The sequence below is a fragment of the Phalangium opilio genome, unplaced genomic scaffold (assembly GCF_054372755.1).
Source record: "Phalangium opilio isolate 3A_F unplaced genomic scaffold, DU_Popi_V2 ptg000082l_1, whole genome shotgun sequence".
Taxonomy (NCBI): domain Eukaryota; kingdom Metazoa; phylum Arthropoda; class Arachnida; order Opiliones; family Phalangiidae; genus Phalangium; species Phalangium opilio.
This window is the reverse complement of record NW_028324189.1, coordinates 12,810,371-12,830,470: the sequence shown is the minus strand read 5'-3', so window position 1 is coordinate 12,830,470 and position 20,100 is coordinate 12,810,371. Positions and strand designations below refer to the sequence as shown.

General features: G+C 36.7%; 1 protein-coding gene across 5 annotated transcripts in view; it reads left to right on the top strand.

Moving 5' to 3' along the window:
• The window catches only part of Mcr (macroglobulin complement-related), a 220,592-nt gene that overhangs the window by 103,756 nt on the left and 96,736 nt on the right, over window positions 1–20,100 (top strand). The window lies entirely within an intron of this gene.

Below are 20,100 nucleotides of genomic sequence, written 5' to 3'. Positions count from 1 at the left end.
ATTTTGAGGCCTCTCCATGTATGCTTATGTTATTCTTATATTAAAGAACTAGTTTTAATTGAGATATGGTTTACATTGCAAAAGGTACAAACTAAACTATGGTGATGTTCTAGGTGTACTCATGTTTTGTATTGTTATTATCTGGGTGTATCTTTAGGATATTGTGTACATTTAGGGTATGATTTATTGGTAATTCTATAGGTTCAGTAGACCCTTTCTAAACGCACCCCTCCCGTAATGTTATTATTATTAAGGTATCACCATGTATGATTATGCTATATTAAAGAACTAGATTTAAGTGATATAGGGTTTGCATTGCAAAAGATACCAATTAAGCTACGACGAAGGTCTAGGTGTACTCATGTTTTGTATTGTTATTATTAGGTGTATCTTTAGGATATTACGTTCATTTAGGGCATGATTTATATATGTTCAGTAGGCCCTTTCTACACCCGCCCTTCTAGTAGTGTTGTTCTTTGTACGATTTTGAGATCTCTCCATGTAGGCTTATGTTATACTAAAGAACCGGTTTTAAATGAGATATGGTTTACATTGAAAAAGGGTACAAATTACGCGCGGATCTAAGTGTTCTCCTGTTTTGTGTATTGGTTATCAAGTTACTATGTTAAAACAATAGTACACTTTAGTATCATAAAGGGAAATTACGGCAGTTTTTGCACAGTTGGATAGTTGATTAGAAGTTAAAATGAAGCAGTACTGCTAAAAAACTCAGAACATAAGGATTACATTAGTTTTAATACGAATTTGGAGAATAAGTACAATTACTTGAGTTAAAATGCGAAATATTACTGAAAAAACATACTGAAAATACGAACTACATAGAATACATGGTAAGTAAGCACAATACTAGTTATTAAATTAAAAATCCTCATAGGACTGACTGAAAAATATATACGCGCTAAAATATTGATATACAGTTAAAATGCGCAATCATAACTAAAGAACAGCATTAGACAATACGAATTACAATGGTTTTGATAACAAACAAATTCACTAAAATGCAAAATTAATACTACTTCAAAAAAAAATCGTAGTACAAGATGATTAAGCACATAGACATTTACCATCTTAGAAAGTATAGCAATACTACTGCATGCGAGATTATTAAGTGCATATATACCCTTGTACCTTCATAGAAAATATAACAATACTACGTTTTAATATGAATTAAAAGCTACAATGGTTATTATACGATTTTAGTACAAATATTAGGCTAGTTATTAAACTAAAATGTTCATAGGATTGACGAAAAAATATATTTTTTCTGACGCGCTATACACGCTAAAATACTGATATACGATTACGGATAAAAATATGGAAATATTACTTAAAAAATTACTACAATTATCATCAAAAAATAAAAATTACAATTATACAAAACAATATAAATTCAATACTTATTGACTAAAGTGCTAATATATATTAATTAAAAACAGCTTATTAAATGCAAAAATATTACCAAAAACGCTGCGTATTCGTTAAAATATTGTTACATGTTGAAATACGTTAATATTACTATAAATAATACTTGAAATACTAATTAAAATACTGATACTGGGTATCTAGAATATATACGAGTAACTTATGTCGAAAATGTCAAAGATTCTAATTAATATAACCGTATGGGGCTGTTTTATAATCAGGAAGTATTCTAACTTTATCCACTACGACCTGATATGTTTTGGTCTGGTTGATCGTGATCAGTGTGTGATCGGGAAGACGTCTGATTTGTGGGCCTATAGGGACTTGAACCGAGTTCAGTAGAGGTTCACCTTCATTGTTTACGCCTAGTAGGTTCTTCATTGTTTCAAAATTTATATAATTTTCTGTAGAGGCGTTTAAATAAAATCCTTTAACTTTGATAATGTTAGTTTTAGTGCCGGTTTTAGGGTCGAGAATGTCCATGGAATAGTTCTTTGGTCCAGCACTCCCCCATTCACAAATATAAGCGTCTTGTCCATAGGATTCTAATTCATTTTTAAGTTGCCCCAAATAATCGCCTGTGGGTAGCAAATGAGCGCCGTCTGGCGAGAGGTACACTAAACTATCCGTGTCATAATAAAAACAAAGGTCACCGACCTTTTCAAGATGTTTTAGTAAATGTAATCGCGCCATAGATGTTGTATAACAAGCGATAACTACGTTTGTGTGTTTGTGCACAATCTCGTTTTCTAGAATGTGTTCGTACTTTACTAATACGGTGTTTTCGTTGATTGTTAGTAAACTTTTAACCTCCAAGTCTGGATTTAATATTAATCCGTACAATTTGTTGGCATCTTTGATTAGTTCTGTAGAGGTGTGCCTTGTTTTTTGGCCAAATTTACCCCAAAAAGAGTTGAGCATAAGTTTGCTAAGGCATCTGAGACCTTCATTTTTCTCTACTTTAGTGATATCCAGTTCTACACCCTCTTCGGCTTTGAAGTTTTTGACATAGTTCTCCTTATCTTCTTGAGTCTGGCAATCTGCTGGAAAGCCGCTAGCTAGGGTTTTGTATTCTAAAAAGGTATTAACATAATCTTTAAACAGTCCTCCCTGTTCTGTTTTGGGGTCGTACTGTGTCACTTTGTATGACCAAGCCTCGTACATTCGTGTGATTGTGTAACCATTCTCTACTGCATGACGTAACTCGTCGACTACCCATGTGCCTCTCAATTCTCTTTGTTCTGTAGTATGTTCGCAATCACCCTGAAATTGGGTTTTACAACATGTGTAACATAGTGGAAATGTTAATTTTCCGTTAATACGAGCAGGCAGAACGGGATGAATTAGGTTTTGGGCCGGTAATATGTCACACTTAAGAAGACCATCAAACGAAAATATGTCAGGAAAGTTATCTAATATGATTTCAGGATGTCCTATAGGTATCTTGGTGGTTTTATTAATGAATGGGTATAGACTTGTGAAATCCACGTAGTGAATACGCTCCGATCCTGTTGTTTTATGGTATAGTTTTGTTGCGCAACATCTTCCTCCGAAGAATGCATCACGGGGGTCTAATCTTTTCACTATTTTAGGCATAATATCATTATGGTTTAAAAACTCTATTATTTCGGGCTTATTTAATTTTTCCTTCTGCCAGTCACATTCCCACTTGACATTCACTTTATAATTGAGGGATTCTAATTTGGCTAACATGAGCATGCTTCTAAAATATCTGGAATTCAAAGTCTGTGCAGGGTCTCCGTGCAAAGCCTTGTTTCTGTTTAAGGGAAAGTGTATTTTACACCCATGATAAAAACACCCCCAGTACTCGAATATTTCCTTGTTGATTTCACAAAATCCGTCTACTTTGAGTTTTTGTATTCTGGTTTCTTTACCTCTAAAGGATGATTGGATAGATATATTTCTTTTGTTGGCGGTCCACTCTAACCATTCTATAGCCCCTATCGACTGATTTTCGCTAAGTCTATAACAATTAGCGGGTATGATGCCTATAGTATCGGGTTTAAGATAATTCCTGCGAAATACGTAAGAGCAAACGCCAGGAAGAGTAATTGCGCCGCAATTAAATGGATCTACACCCGTTACTTTAAAGAGTAATGTACGAAACGTTATACATCCAAGGAATAGTAAAACCGTGTCGTTCTCACAATAATAATTGAGTTCCTTCACGAAGTCGAAACCTTTACCTTTACTATCTTCGGAGCTATGCCATTTTAAGAAGACATCTAAATTTTTCCTTGTAAAATATTGACAGCCATAAGCTTCGATAGGGGGTAGACTACTTTCTATAACATAATTGGTTTCATCCTGTCTATCTACATCAAATTTATGTTCTATTACATTGAATAAAAAATGTGGAAAATACCCTTTAGCGGCGTCTGATATGCCAAAAGTAGCGGGAAACTTTGCCAAGGCTACAGGAATGAAATTATAAGAATCCAGAAATAACAAGTTAAACAATTTCATTTCTAAAATTCGAGTTCCGTTAATTTTCAAAGACGGAACGAATTTTTCATCCCTATTAATGATTTCTCGAATTAGTAGTTGATTATCATAATTACTGCCATAGTGAGACAGTATAATGACGTTCTTAACGGCATGCAATTGCATTAAATAATCTAGAAATAGAGATATAGGATTCCCACCCGAGAAATGTTGTTTACGAGGTCCGAATTGCCCGCACATGGTGCAACTAAAGTCTAGGGATGTCTTGTCTATACAATTTTCGCAAACGGTTATACTGACTAACAGGATAGCCTGGTGTTCATAGGCTCCTAACTCTTCCTGACATACCTTCGTTTGTATACATTCTACGTCAAAGAAAATATACATAAGGTTAGGCTGATTAGGTCTAGGCTTTTTAACGGATGGCACTTTCAGAGGTTTGTCTGTGATAATTTGAATAAAACATAAGTGGTTGCTGGGCAAATATTTCTTGCAGACCTGGCAATATATCTCATCACACGTATGCATCTCAGTTCTTCGGGAAAAATCAATAATTTTTAAACAGTCTCTACAGTGAAAAAGGCGCTCACATAGCGGCTTTTTACTGCTGGAAGATGCTAAGTGGCTTTGATAGCATTCATCGCCTAAGAATTTTCGTAAACAAAATCTACAAGCTTTCTGGGGGCCTTGGCAGATAGTGGGTCTCATGCAACTAAAACAAAAGTCATTACATTTATGGGACTGTATTCGCCAATAAGGGATAAGGCACTTTTCGCAGAATCGGTCGTGGTTAAAAAGTGGCCTTAATTTTGTAATAACGTTATAATGGTTATTTTCATTCAATAAAAAGAGGCGGGGCCTAGTATCATATGGATCGTTTTCACCTAAAATCAAAACAGGGACGCTATTTTCGAATTTGTAGACGAAAATCGAATACTGACTTAAATGAGTTTTGAACTTATCAAAAGATTCGGCAGTTCCACACTCACTAGCCCTTACTCCTGCCTTATAACATAGTTCTAAAGCAGCTTCTTTTTGCGCTTTATTTCCTGGTCTTGCCCTAGATATAGCTTCGTATTGAGTTTTTAGAGTCTTGTCTTCGGTTGTATCATTAGCATAATTTCTATGATTTATAGCCACACCAAGCGATCGGGCTAAACACAGGTTGTCAGAATTAACTATGCGTACAATACCACGTCTATCTTGACAGAATAGATTAAAAGGTTTAATACCTCGGGCCGTAGAGAGGGTCTTGCCCTCAGGCAATCGTACAATGCTAAAAATAATTTTAACAGGACCCAGGAAAAATGCTTCCATTTCGTCATCATAAAGCATAACACTAAGCTGGTCAAAAAGAATATTAGGGTCGACTTGATCTAATCGTCTAAAAGATAATTCTAGTTCGGACCTACAAATATTTGCCGCACTCTTTAAAGTAATTTGGACGTAATCTGTAGGCCTATACTTGCTAAGAACGCTTTTGGTTACGGTACATACACGGGCTACGGGATCTTCAGTAATTCTAAGAACTACCTCTCTACCATACATGTTAAAATGTTCGTAAAATCTCTCACTTTGACCTAGTATCTCGCAAGAAGGTACGCTGTCAATAGGTATGGGCTGGTCCGTTTCTCCTCCTCCCCATTGTACATCGATATCATCGTCAGAAAGCGCCTCTTCAGATCCGCTCTCCCTCTCTAAGGTATCGTTCAAAAGTATCTCCTTTATGGGGGGTCCTTGGTCCGTTCGGGCTAAAAACGTGGCTATCTCTTTGTCATATTGCGAGTTGTTGAAGTCGGCGATCTGGGCTTCCTCTTCCCGTATACCACGCTCAATTTCTTCTTGTCGTTTCGCTAGGCGATCTGAGTATTCATTTCTTAAGGGACTAGGAATTAGATTTCTTAGGTTTTCCAATTCTTCTATGGTGGTACAGTCCTCTGGCGTTCGAACAACTGTTTTCATATATTCGAGTAAGTCGAGGCAGGCTTGAATGACATTTAAGTCAGCCTGTACTACGAGTTGTGGTAGAGTCTGAGGTCCGTACATCGGATCTATTCGCAGATAGGCGCATAGGTAGAAATAAAACTCGTATATTAAACGTAACGGCCAAGGTCTATTTATAGCCAGTTCGTTCAAAGTTGTACTAAGAGTTTCAGGGTCCATGTTTAACTTTCGGTGTTTGAAGATCGACTGTGTATTTTGATCATTTCCTCAGCCGCTTTTATACTAAATTTCTTAATAGACACGCCCACATTCCTCAATAATTTAACAATAGCCTGATTTATTGCTTATCAGTCACCAGATGTTTTCTCACAATGCATTTCGGACCCATGCCTGTTAATAGTTTACCGATTTTATAACTAAAGAACGTTGGATTTGCTTTATGTCAAATAAATTGTCAACAAAAGAGCGGCCTATAAATAGAATTTTGTTATAAACACTGCAAATAAGGGACAATTTTATTGGGGTAATAAATAAAAAACAGGGTGTGTAAAGCGTTTATAGAGATTCTCAAATGAGAAAATATCCTTTGTTATCTTCAAGTCTGTTAAATAATAACGTTCCGAATTTCTCTGATAGGTTATAAAAACCATTGTACATTTTTCAAAAAAAAATGCCACCTTAAGCAAACTAAATTTCTTAATAGACACGCCCATATTCCTCAATCATTTAACAATAGCCTGATTTATTGCTAATCAGTCACCAGATGTTTTTCTCACTATGCATTTTCGGACCCATGCCTGTTAATAGTTTACCCATTTTATAACAAAATAACGATGGATTTGCTTTATGTAAAATAAATTGTCAAGAAAAGAGTGGCTTATAAATAGAATTTTGGTATAAACACCGCAAATAAGGGACAATACTTTATGGGGGTAATAAATAAAAAACATGGTGTGTAAAGCGTTTCTAGAGATTCTCAATTGTGAAAATATCCTTTGATATCTTCATGTCTGCTAAAAATATCTTTTGTTCCGAACAGGTCGTAAAAACCATAGTAGATTTAAAAAAATTCTACCCTAAGCTAACCTATTACCAAATAGTTTCTCACGGTCTTGAATAACACTATGATTATGTAGGCGAGAAGTAGGCCTACGTAAAGCAATGAATCACAAAATAAATTCCATTGGTAACAATACAAATGGTTCGACCCCCCCCCCCCACAAAGTCATTAAGACACGTCCCGACGTGTTTACGGAATAGGCTATAAAATATTTTTAATCAACCAGGTAGCAACTCGGCATTTAAATATAACATATTTAATTCCTTAAGAGGCTAAATTTCGAAAGTTTTATAGTAGAGACAGCGCCAATTGAGCTAGTATTCGTTATGAAAAGGTTTATCTGCGGATCAAAATTCTCAAAACAAGTCCAAACATTAGACGTCTTTCGCAAGAATAGAACAAAAGACCTTTCTCCACCGATGTGTATACAAAACTGGCATAACAAAAGGCGTATAACTCCGAAATGCTATTGATTGGGTTAATTTCATAGTACAATGATAATTTTCGCTACGGGCTAGTATAGTGATGGAACTGTAATACCTTTAAAAAGGACACAGTTGATTGTGAAAGGTTTGTAAATAAAGAAAGCTAAACCTAGAGCAATTTGGTCCTAAATGGACAAATAATTCCAGTATTCCAAAATAAAATTATGGTTTTGTCTGAAAAACGTCACTGTCCGTCTAACGAGGGATTAAGACTTTGAAGCACTTAATTTTAAAAATGTTAACGCATTCGTATCATGGGGACGATAGAGTCACAAAGGATTTCTCTTATCATTCATTAATACAAACGGCACACAACAACGTTTCGTCTTCTAACGTTTATTTGTAAACCCTAATTAAATAAACCTGTTAACCTCACTAAAAAATCAGAGACTTTGTGAGAATGACTGACAAAAACAAGGATTTGAGCGTGATTTTTCTACCAAAGTATTCTTAATCTCGTCAAAGTTCTGTATAGGCGTAAATATCTGGCAAGGACTGTTTTACTCTACCCAACTTGTTAACAATGTTGAACCCCCAACCAGTATTTAAGATAGGCGGGAAAATCACAATATATTGTATGGTTTGCGATAAAAAAGGTTAAAAATGTACTGTTTTTTAACAAATGTTTTGATTAATCCTAGATTGATACACCGTTTACTTGTAAGCACTGAAAGTTTTTGATTTAGCTGCCAGATTGAAGGTAAAATGGGGTATTTAGAATAGCTTTGTTACATTATTTGCTACGTTAAAGATGATAAAAGAGCGTTATTTCCTTTAAAAAAAGAACGAAATTAGTCTCCTATAGTTCTGGAAAAATACTCATATATTTTCATGGTTTCGGTTAGCGCAACAAAGACATAACGTGTAGAGACTTGTCAGGATAATGACTGCGGGGCAAACCCCTTGAATTAAATGTTTCGTGGTAGGAAGAGTCACCAACTAACAAAGCAATAAATCCGAAAATAAATTCCATTCATAGCAATACAAATGGTTCGACCAGGCCCCTAAAAGCCATCACGTCTGAACGAGGTTACGTATAAATAAAAACGGATGGGGATAAATCCTTTTGTTATGGATCAAGTTCGACCTCTTCCCCCTCCCCCCTTTAATGTCATAAAACCAGGTGGGTGGTCCAATTAAAGAAAGGACAATAAATTCCAATGTATCTAAAAAACGCTATGAGCATCAGACAACAATCGAGGGAAGCACCACCATAAAGTCTGAACATCTCAAGAATGAGCGACCCTAACCACTAATACTAGTGTTATCACATTAAATTTAATCAAAGCAGTCGTCAAATTTTGTAACTATTGGTGTAAAAACCCGTATTTTTCATGATATTCAAATTTACTAGTAAGGAATAATTTTAATGACGTAACTGAATGTTTAAACTTAACCATTTCGTAAGATTTCTCTCTTTTGTTAGTCCGTTTGTACGTTTCTGTTTGTAATATTCCCCCGTTTGTATATACTCTCGTATTGTATCTAGACTCTTTTGCCATGGCGGGGGGTCGTACCCAAGCCCTGCAGGCTTCACGACCCTATCCCTCGAGCCTTATTTAATAAATAAATAAATAAATTGCAACGATAAGAGTAAAGTTAGTTTTGAGGTATAGAAAATTAAATTCCTTAAGTCTGCAACACCATCGCGTTATGTATTGAAATTAATGATTCTGAAATTGATGAAAATATGCTTTTCATCGAATCATTTTGATAAATATATTGCGAAAATCATCGCAACGTTTTTAGTCATGTGAACTCTTTTTCAAATGACTCGTTTCGTCATTTTAAGGCAACTAAAGAAACAAAGTGAGTTGGATTAACTGAAGTCAGTACTTTTTCAAACTTTGTATGCAATTCTTTGGGGAATTTAGGAAACCCAAATAAGCATTTTTATAGAAAAATGTTGCGTACAATTTTTCCTTCTATTGCTAGAGATCCACGATTCATGCACTGACATTAGCTAAATGACCCTCTGTGTTGTACTTTGAACTTTTCGCTGGTGTTATATTCTGTTTTAGTAAATAGGGATTTATGTTTTTTCTAAAGGTGTTAGTTAAAATCTGTGTTTTTCCCTAGAACAGTGTAAATAGCAGTGATATTCTAGTGTGAAACTATGTAGATGATTCGACATTGTAAACATATATTTTGGGTATTTTAATACTCGTGCTCGAATGGATGGACGTTTCCTAAGAAATACTTTGTTTAATTAGCTTAGTCTCTGTATAGTAAAACATTGCTATACTATTTACTGCGAAGAGGGGGGGGGTTAAGAGGTATTAAATTTTTATTTAAATAGAAAAAAATTGGTGAAATTTTGCTAAATCAAAAGTGTTTTTGGTGAAACATAGAGTAATTTTGATAAATTTAGCTAAAATTTATCGAAACGTTTTAATTAATTTGAAATGTTTTTCAAATGACTCGTTCCGTGTCAGTCAATTGTCACGTGCATGACTGATTTCGTGTCGGTGGTCTATTCAATTTACCATGTATTCCTATGGGTTTTTAAGAATTTTAAATGCTCAATTTCGTTGCGAAAAAATGTAACGTGGTTGATCAAAAACGTTTCGTTTGTTTTTTACTTTTAACACGAAATGCGTTGTGAATGATGCTTCTTTCAATACCGTTTTTACGTTTTCCACAAATTTTTGTTTTACGCTGCCGATAATTTTGATAAATATAGTATAGTCAATGCTTCGGTCTAATGATATATTGCCTTTCTGTTGACGCAACGGAAACATCTTAAACTTGTTGAGACTTGTCCTAATAAGGCCCTCGGGGCAAACACCTGTAATCAATTAAATGTTTGGTGGTAGGATGGGCCACCAATTAATAAAGCAATAGATCACTCTAAATATAAATTCCATTGATTCAATACAAATGGTTCGACCCCCTCCCCCCAAAGCCATTAAGACACGCCTGGACATGTTTACGTATAACTAAAAAACAGATGGAATGTCTTAAAACCTGGTGGGTGGTCCAATTAAAGAAAGGACGAAATAAATTCCATTGATAACAATACAACTGGTTCGACCACGCCCCCAAAAGCCATTACGACACGTCTGAACGTGTTTACGTATAAGTAAAAACAGATTAGGATAAATTCTTTTGTTATGAACCATGTTCGACCTCCTCCTCCCCCCCCTTAATGTCATATAACACACACCTGGGTGGCCAAAAGGCGATTTTGTAAACAATAGAGAGTCATTTCAGTTCCGAACTCTGGAGAGAAAGGTTGGTGACAAGGTTAGTAAGAAATCATGTGTTACGGTATATGTAATTCTTTTTTGATTAAAATGTCGCTTAAAATGTGTGCTAATTAGAAAATATATGAAGCAGTCTAGCTATATTCGTGTATACTTTAGTTAGGATCAACATTTTATGATGTTTTATAGTAATATTTGTTCATTTTAACTGATTACCAGCTACCAAGTTGTGTAAAAACTGCCTTAATTCCCCTTTTATGATATTACAATGTACTATTTTTTAACATAGTAACTTAATAACCATTACACAAAAAACTAGAACACCTAGTACCGCGTCGTAACTTAATTGGTACCTTTTGCAATGTAAACCGTACCTCAATTAAAACTAGTTCTTTAGTATGACATAAGCATACATGGAGAGGCCTCAAAATCATACAGAGAATAGCATTACAGGATGGTGTAGAAAGGGCCTACTGAACCTATAAAAATCATATCCTAAATGTACACAATATCCTAAAGATACACCTAAAAATAACAATACAAAACATGAGTACACCTAGAACCGCATCGTAGCTTAATTGGTACCTTTTGTAATGTAAACCTTATCTCACTTAAATCTAGTTCTTTAGTATAACATAAGCCTACACGGAGAGACCTCAAAATCATACAGAGAATAGCATTACAGGATGGTGCAGAAAGGGTTTACTTGAACTTATATAAATCATACCCTAAATGAACGTAATATCCTAAAGATACACCTAATAATAACAATACAAAACATGAGTACACCTAGAACCGCGTGTAATTTGTACCCTTTTTCAATATAAACCATATCTCAATTAAAACTAGTTCATGTAATATAACATAATCATACATGGAGAGACCTCAAAATCATACAGAGAATAGCATTACAGGATGGTGTAGAAAGGGCCTACTGAACCTATAAAAATCATATCCTAAATGTACACAATATCCTAAAGATACACCTAAAAATAACAATACAAAACATGAGTACACCTAGAACCGCATCGTAGCTTAATTTTCAATAAACTACGTAAACCTAATCTAGTTCTTTAGTATGGCATAAGCATACATGGAGAGACCTTAAAATCATTCAAAAAAAACAACATTACGGGACGGGTGCGTGTAGAAAGGGTCTACTGAACCTATAGAATTACCCGTAAATTATACCTTAAATAGACACAATAACCTAAAAATACACCAAATAATACCCCTATAAATTCAAATTTCCCGCCAACAACATCACGTGACGTCATCAATTCCCCCTTGGAGGAGAAATGACCCCCCCCCCTCCCCACCAGACGATTTTATACGCCAGTGAAACTGGCGTATACGGTCGTCTATACTCTCTAATGGGTTACAGTGTAATTTGTTACATTTTTTTTTGGTATCAGATAGCCTATGTTTGGAGTTCATGATGTGTAAGGTGGGCTTTTTAGCTGCATTCACATGGACTCTAGTTATTTTACATAATTTGAGTGGTGTATAATGAAAGCGTTTTATATTAATCGTAATGGGTTAACTGTTAAGTATGAAATCCTACCCACGTCTAGCACAATTTGGGGTCCCAAAGTCTTAGAGGGCATCGGCGAATAGGTGAAATTATTTGAAATACGTCATAGGCACGTGAGTGAGGAAAGACGTGGTTCATGCCTTTTTTGCATTCCCTTTAAGATACTTTAAATGTTGTCAATAGTTTAGTGATATTACTGTCAAAACTGCGGCGAGCTAAGTGAAGCCATGGCTTCAATTTTGAAGGAATCCATCTTGTTTTGAAACCGCGCAGTCATTGCGGTACTTGTGTATGGTGGTATATAAGAAATACCTGTGTAAACTTCTAAGTGGAAGTTGGCTGGCTATAGGACGTTCGCTGTATAGGTTAACCCTAACCGTTATAAAGTCAGCCTTAACTCTCAGTTTGTCCGGGTCTTAGATAGGAATGTATGTGTACAAATTCCATTGGGGACACTCTATAGGGTTCAGAAAATAGTCTTTTACCGTTCGTCCTTTTTCGGATGACACAATCGACGGACGACGGACAAAGTCCAGCCAAGCTCGCCCCGAGTAAAAGTGGGCGTGGCTGCTGGGCACGCTTTTAACAATCACGTCCTAACTTCCGACTACAAGCCGCGTCGACTGGTGCCAGTGTAAAAAAAGAAAAAAGGTCCGCTCTGAAAGAATTTTCTGATTGACTTTGGCGGCGTCGGTGGCCCTAGAATCTTCCTCTGGTATATTTGACCCATTGATTTTTGCGCCGCCAAGTCTTAGTAATGATCAAATACATCCCATCCTCATACCCTCTCCTTCTTTATTCAAACCCTGGTTGGTCTAAAGGGTGTTATCTACTCGTTCTACTACGGGCCTTGGCTTAATTAATGGATTATTCTCAGTGGTTTTGTAACTTTGGTTGCGAAGGGGGTTACAAGACATCTATCTTACATTGCCCACTAACTAGATTTTCTCCGGAAGTCCCGGCTAATCCGCTATCTTCCCTCAGTTCCCTGTTCTTTTTGTTGGAATAAAACCAAAGGAAATAGATCTCATTTCAGCCCAAAGCACTCACTCCATGAAGTACTTAAGTAGTTTTATACTTCTTTTTGAGTTAGGAGTGTTTGCTTCGACATTATGCGCTTCTAACGTTATATAACGTTTCAAACCTTGATCCTATTTCAAGCCTATATCCGATATAGTTAATTTAAATCAAAATTAACGTTTTAAAGTGAACAAATTTATATATAGTGCCGTAAACCCGCCCCGTTTCTAAATTATTAATGATTAAATTTAAAATTACATTAGAATTAACCACACGTATTAAATATAAGATGATTATTCGATAATCTTATTGGGGTTAAAGGTTATATAGTGTTCTAATTTTAAATGTATTTCATCTATTAAATATAAATTATCGGGTTAGTAATTTTTACGTTTACCAATCTGCATGCATGATGATCGTTTAATCCAAAATTCGGCCTGCTCTTTAATGAAGTTATTTCATAGTCGTCTAATTACGATTTTCGCTGTTAATACGCGAAGACCACCACGAATATATTTAATTATCCTTAGAATATTTAACTTAAGCTGCATTTAAAGTAATGGATTATTACAATGCATTTTGTAGTATATATAGATTAATGGATATTCATGGAATACTTCTGTAAATTCATGACACGCTGATAAAGAGGGGGTATATGGCTAAGTGTTTGCGGTCTAAAGCTCTCATTTTAATACATTAAAATTCATAGTATGTCCAATTGGGGGCATTTGGCTTTCCATTAGTGTAAGCTTATATTGGGCCCCCATATAGGACCAACCAGTTTTAAGTTTACCGACTGACGAAAATTATAATCCCTCCATGGACGATACTAGAACCTTTCCCTTCAGTTTCAGTTGTCAGTATTGATAAGCCTAAGTTAAAAGTCTTTCTAACGTCGTACTAAATATATTGAAACCCCTTTTAATTCTTAGTGCACTCTTTCACTGATTATTAATATGATTATCGTTGCTTAAATCGCTGATGGAAGACTTAACCTTATACCCTCCTCCTTTGATCAGGAGCACGTCATTCTTTCGGGTAGTGTTGGCAGGCAGTGTTAAATCTATTTATGGGTGTGTACTAAGTAATCCTTAGGGGTGCTGATAGTACATTTGGAAAGGTTGGGGGTTTCGTTCTGGAAAGTCTTCGATCTTTAATTAAAACGGGCTTTAAATTTTACCTTGATTAACAATGGATGGCTACCATATAAAATCTTCGTTTTGGTTAGATTAAATCGCCTTTTGACCAAGATTGCCTTTGTACATTTTGTTGCAAGGATTTTGAGATTCGTGGTATTGTTAATTGTATACTTTCGTAACTTACGCGGCGGTTTTCATGACATCTTATTTAAATCTGCTCTGTGGCTGTAATTTCACTTACACTAAACTGTGTGTCGTTTCACTTCAAAGTAATGATCACATGTATTGATTGATTCACAAGTTTCATACATTCTTCCCCAAAATTTAACAACAGTCTATAACTTCGTTTTCATCGTAATTTGTAGCTATAGTAACCCTTAGATATTAACACTTTAGCAGCTATTGTCAGCCTCACCATGCCTTTAATAATTAAGGTCCTCTACGATGGACCACTATTGAACCTTCCAAAAGCGGCGTTCGTTCGTTCTCAATGGCGACCTCCGTATTTTTGGCGCGAAAAACGTGATACAGTCGCCAACCTGGAACAGCTTGCTCTAGTTCCGAGTTATAGGCTATAGTTTTGAGAGCGGTAAAATCTTGTTAGGGAATCGAGGCTGGCTAATAAAAAAGTAGTACCGCTACTCCGAACAAAGTGTCGGCGATGGGTAGGTGCTGTAACTGAGGCGTTAGGCTTAGGTATCCTGCTAAGAAACCGAAAGCCAATGGGGATTTGAGGCGCGGATCGAATCAACAACCCCTTCGAAACCCCTTTACAACCCTACCCAGGGACTCTCCATTCTTCACTCGGAAGTCCGGGAAAAGGGGTATCCGCTCTTACCAAAGAAAGATGTAAAAGATGTTACAGCTTGAAGGAGAGGGGAATGGAGTGGTAATCACCATGTACCTATAACGTTGCCTCATGTAAGTCCCAGCATGCTGAGCGTTTCGGTAGGGTTGTACTGTACCTAAACGTCCAGGATGGCCCCTGTCTTTAAAAAAGAAGCTAGTTCTCATGCAACATTGGCGCTACCCGGCAGCACTTAACAATTTCCTACCGAAGGGGGCGTGCGCAAGGTGCACTGGTGGGCTCTCATTACCGCTCCATCTTACCTCTTTTCTCCCTGGTTCAGTGGTTCCAGAGGCCAAGTTGTAGAACGCAAAAACTTGTAGTATAGAAAGGCAAGAAGTAGGCGAACTCGGCAAAGGCGTTGTCGTTGAAAGGGAGTAATAAAATAGCGTTTAATTCTTCTGGGAAGTGGGACAGCGTCCAGATCTCGAGTAATTGATGCTAATACAACCTCCCCAATCCAACACCACGCCAGAGTTTGGTACGTTTGCAAACTCCCCCTTCTTGTCGACCCCCTTATAACCCATAAACCGACAAGAGAGTAAATAATGTCATCATACATATCAGCCTCGAGGAGAAATGACTCTTGGACAAGTTTTGGTGCGGTGGCAACCCCTTCACCCCATCGACTCCCAATGCACTAGCTGCATGCACTTTCTTCAATTCGTATTATAGGTCTACACTCCAGAAGAGAGTAGAAGATAGTACATATATTATACGCCATGGATACGCTTCGTACGTAAATTATGAGCGCCCAAGAAATTTTCCAACGTCGACAAACTTTGCCTTGAGAGATGATTAATGGTTAATGTGGGTTTTATTGTTACGCGAAAGTGGGGGCCGCTTTTTATTGATGGAGTTTGCGCAATCGTATATCTGCTTCGGGGAAAAAGAACGTGTGCTATTAGACCTTATTTATCTAATTCGTTATAATGGTTTGAATATTTTATGATAGGCAAACTTATGTCCAATGCTTGTCTCTACAATAATAATAACTGTGCATTCGAATTCATTGCCAAAATTACAATGTTTCCCGTCATCTTCAAGAATATTAAGTCCCCTTCATAATCTCCAGGACTAAAATCTGAGCAAAAATTTTAGATTTATTAAAATGTGTCTTCGCAATTTACATGAGTATGTATGGTTACACAACCCATGAAATTTTATTTCCTATACGAGTTATCCAATTGAAATAGACAAAATTATCAATTTATCGACCTTTGACTTCGTTGAATTAATAGGACAACATCGTTTACTCATAGCGTGAAGAAACACATTTCAGGAAATTGTCATTTAAAGGGTGGGTTTAAATCGGATATCCCCATAGATATAAACGCGATAATAACATAAAAAGAATGAAAAATATCTTCCGTTTTGTTTCCTCTTGAAATTCCTAACATCATTTGAAGCATCAATAAGTTAAACCATATACTTTCCCCCTTCAGAAGTAATTCGTTGTTGACCTTACCCTGTTTAGGGCTAGAAATGGGGATGGGGGAAAGGATTTTATTTTGTTTTTCTTTTTATGTGTACAGCCAAAAAAAAAACTGGTAAGAAAAAACCACCCTTCCTTTTACCCCGGTCATATCGAGTTTAGGGCAAAAAGATTTTGCCCGGTTGGAAGCGCAATTCTGTAGCAGCTGCATTTTTCCAAGTTTTTGCGTCTGCATTCTACACCCACATCCAGATTCTTCTGTAAGATCAAAAGAATTTAAAGACTAGACTCTAAGAAAAAAGAAACAGAAGAAAATTTTCTTCGATATAGCGATTTCTTACAATTTTTTGGCCTTCTTACGATACGGTATTGTGTCGTTTTGGGTTGGTTTTCCACAAAAGTTATAAAAATGGACTTGAACCAACCCCTTCCCTATACTGTCCATCCTGTACCCTAAAAGACGGTAAAGACCCATCCCGCACATGCTTCTTCATGCGCTGTCTTCTGGCTTCAAGCCAGTTTTGTTTTACTATCCCGAATAGTTTTCGTTAAGGGAGGTTATGTTACGAAACCTTACGTTGTATCCTTGACCATTTGGAAGGATGCATGGATATTGAGTTGCTTTATTATTCAACCAAAACAAACAGACAGGTGCTTGCTCTGCGTCCATATGAAACTTCTCTTCTAAATACCTTTAATCCTTCCATCAGTAAATTTATGCCCAACACTGAATTGAAGTCTTGCATAAAGACATATCAAGAGACCATTTGACTGCAAGGTCTTATAAGCAGTCGACGTTAACAAACTGGTGAAATCAATAAGCTAGGAAATTGAACTTTCAGTAGGAATTTTCTACATTCTGTATATAGCAATCCAATGCGAAACTATTAACGGTGACTTGTATCCTAGACCATCTTATTTTGAAAAAGGTCTTCCTTGTTCCGTTGGTTCCTCCGACCCAAGTAGGATGGTGTGGGAGGCAGGCAGGAAGAGTATGTTTTCCGTTCACCTCTTTGGACTTAACGGGCGCAGCTTCTGTATTTTTGGGGGAAAAGGATATAGATCTCATAGATACATATGACGTGGTTCATTCCACTTGAGTTTGCAATTGACTTCCTGTACCATCTCTCGGGGATAACTTACACACACCGTTGTACTCTTTACTTGAAATGAAGTGTAAGGAGAGGAGAGAGGATACGCTCCCAATCTTCCTGCATGGGTTTTTAAGGAAGTTTCTTCCTTTTAGAAGTGAACTGAAAAAAAAATTGAGTCGTCGCGCGGAAGTCAACTTCCACGCCGGTTCCCCACTTTAGCCTACTTTATTCTCTCCACACTTTCTAGGCTTTAAGACCCCCTTTTTTTGGCAACTGATAGTTTGTAGTTCGGCCTTGTTAAGAAGGTAGGAGGTTCGAACTACGGGGTTACTCTGGTTCGCAACCGATTTATTATCTGTGGGAAAAGCTCGACCGGTACTTGGTTAGATTCTATCGGAGCCTTAAATTTTGGAAGGACAATATTTAACATTGGAAAGGAAAGGGCAACGTTATCGTTAAAGGCTTAAAACGGTATAATTTTAGGCCTTGGTTATCAAGATGTCGTTTGAAATAGAGCTTCACGTGGAATTGGAGATAATTATACTTAAGTTCTGAATTAGGGTTAGTAACTTGAGAATTAGGGTTAGTAGCATGTGGGTTAGGGTTAGTAATTTGTGAATTAGGGTTAGTAACTTGTGAGTTAGGGTTAGTAACTTGTGAGTTAGGGTCAGTAACTTGCGAATTAGGGTTAGTAACTTGCGAATTAGGGTTAGTAACTTGTGAGTTAGGGTTAGTAACTTGTGACTTAGGGTCAGTAACTTGCGAATTAGGGTTAGTAACTTGCGAATTAGGGTTAGTACAGGGTTGGCAAAAATCCGGATTTTTCTTGAAAAAGCCACTGGTATGGTTTTTTGCTGGTTTAAACCGGATTTTATTGGATTTATCCAGCTTTTTTTAAACTACTCACTAGTGCTTAATTTTAGCACTTCTATTTACATTTAGTGCGCTAGTTCTGATAAAGTTGATAAAACTATAGACATTTCCCTTAGAGATGAGTAGGGCCCCTGATTTAATCGGGATTTTTCAAACCCGACCCATATCGGGTCGAAAATTATTTAAAACGTTTTGCTGGTCGGGTCGGGCAGGGTTATCATACCATCTTCCCGGGTAGACATTTTTATTATCTTCAATAGAGCAGGGTCGGGCCCGGGTAGACATTTTTTATTACCTTCAATAGAGCAGGGTCGGGCCCGGGTAGACATTTTTTATTACCTTCAATAGGGCAGGGTCGGGCCCGGGTAGACATTTTTATTATCTTCAATAGGGCAGGGTCGGGCCCGGGTAGACATTTTTATTATCTTCAATAGGGCAGGGTCGGGCCCGTTAACTCTTTTTTGTGATCTTCAATAGGGCAGGGTCTGATAAATATTTTTCTAAATGCGCGGTCCGACCCAACAATTTAGCGTTGCGAAAAATTCAACTCAGTCTCACGAGTTTCGGATGGGACAGTGAGAGGAGGGCGCGCCAAACTAACCCACAATATATGGGAATCGACCATTTCGATGAAATAAAGAGGTAAAGACATGTAGGTCAAACCTTTCCTTCCATCTCACTTTATGGTACCTATATTATCATTTTTTTTGGAAAACTCCACTGGATTTTTCAACGTGGTTTAAACCGGTTTAATCCAGATGGATAAAACCGGACTGGATACCAGCGTGCCAACCCTGGGTTAGTAACTTGCGAATTAGGGTTAGTAACTTGTGTTGGATATTCTTATAAAATGAAGCCGGCCGGCTTTACTCATTCCATCAAAATTTCTTCGTTAATATCAAAGACGTTTCTTTGTTTGATATTATACAGTCTATTTCTTCAAGTTCGCCGCACTTTTTAATGTATTCCAGACATTTCCTCTAAAAATAAATAAAAAAATCTCTCCCCAGATTTATGACAATATTACAACTTAGAACGTACATTGCAGATGTAACAAATTAGCCCTAAAAACATTATATATCCTTAAAAAGATGAACTTATAAAATTACCAGATTTATAAACCATATGAAACTAAAAGTTAAAACTTTAAATTATTCAGTGAAACCACACATAAAACATTCAAACTCCAGTACACCACCATCCTCTATTGTAACACTTGGTTTTGCATAAAGTGAAAAACCACCTAACAGTGTAATAATCCCTGGACTTAATCTCAAAAGGATTCATTACACCAATTAAGGTATAAGAGAAACAACTAAATTACAAACCTTAAAAATCAAAGTAGGCATTTAATCCTAGCTGACTTTTTTCCTTTGAAGGTTTCCTAATTCGTGTTAAATTGCTAACCTTAAACAGCCTTATTTAATAAGGTTACGTAAAAGGTGAATTTTTATCAAACTAAGCGGGGCTGTAGCAAGCAGTCTGTCGGCTTATTTCGATCTCACCTGAAGTTTTATAACAACCCATCTGTCTTGACAGGAACGTGCGAGACTT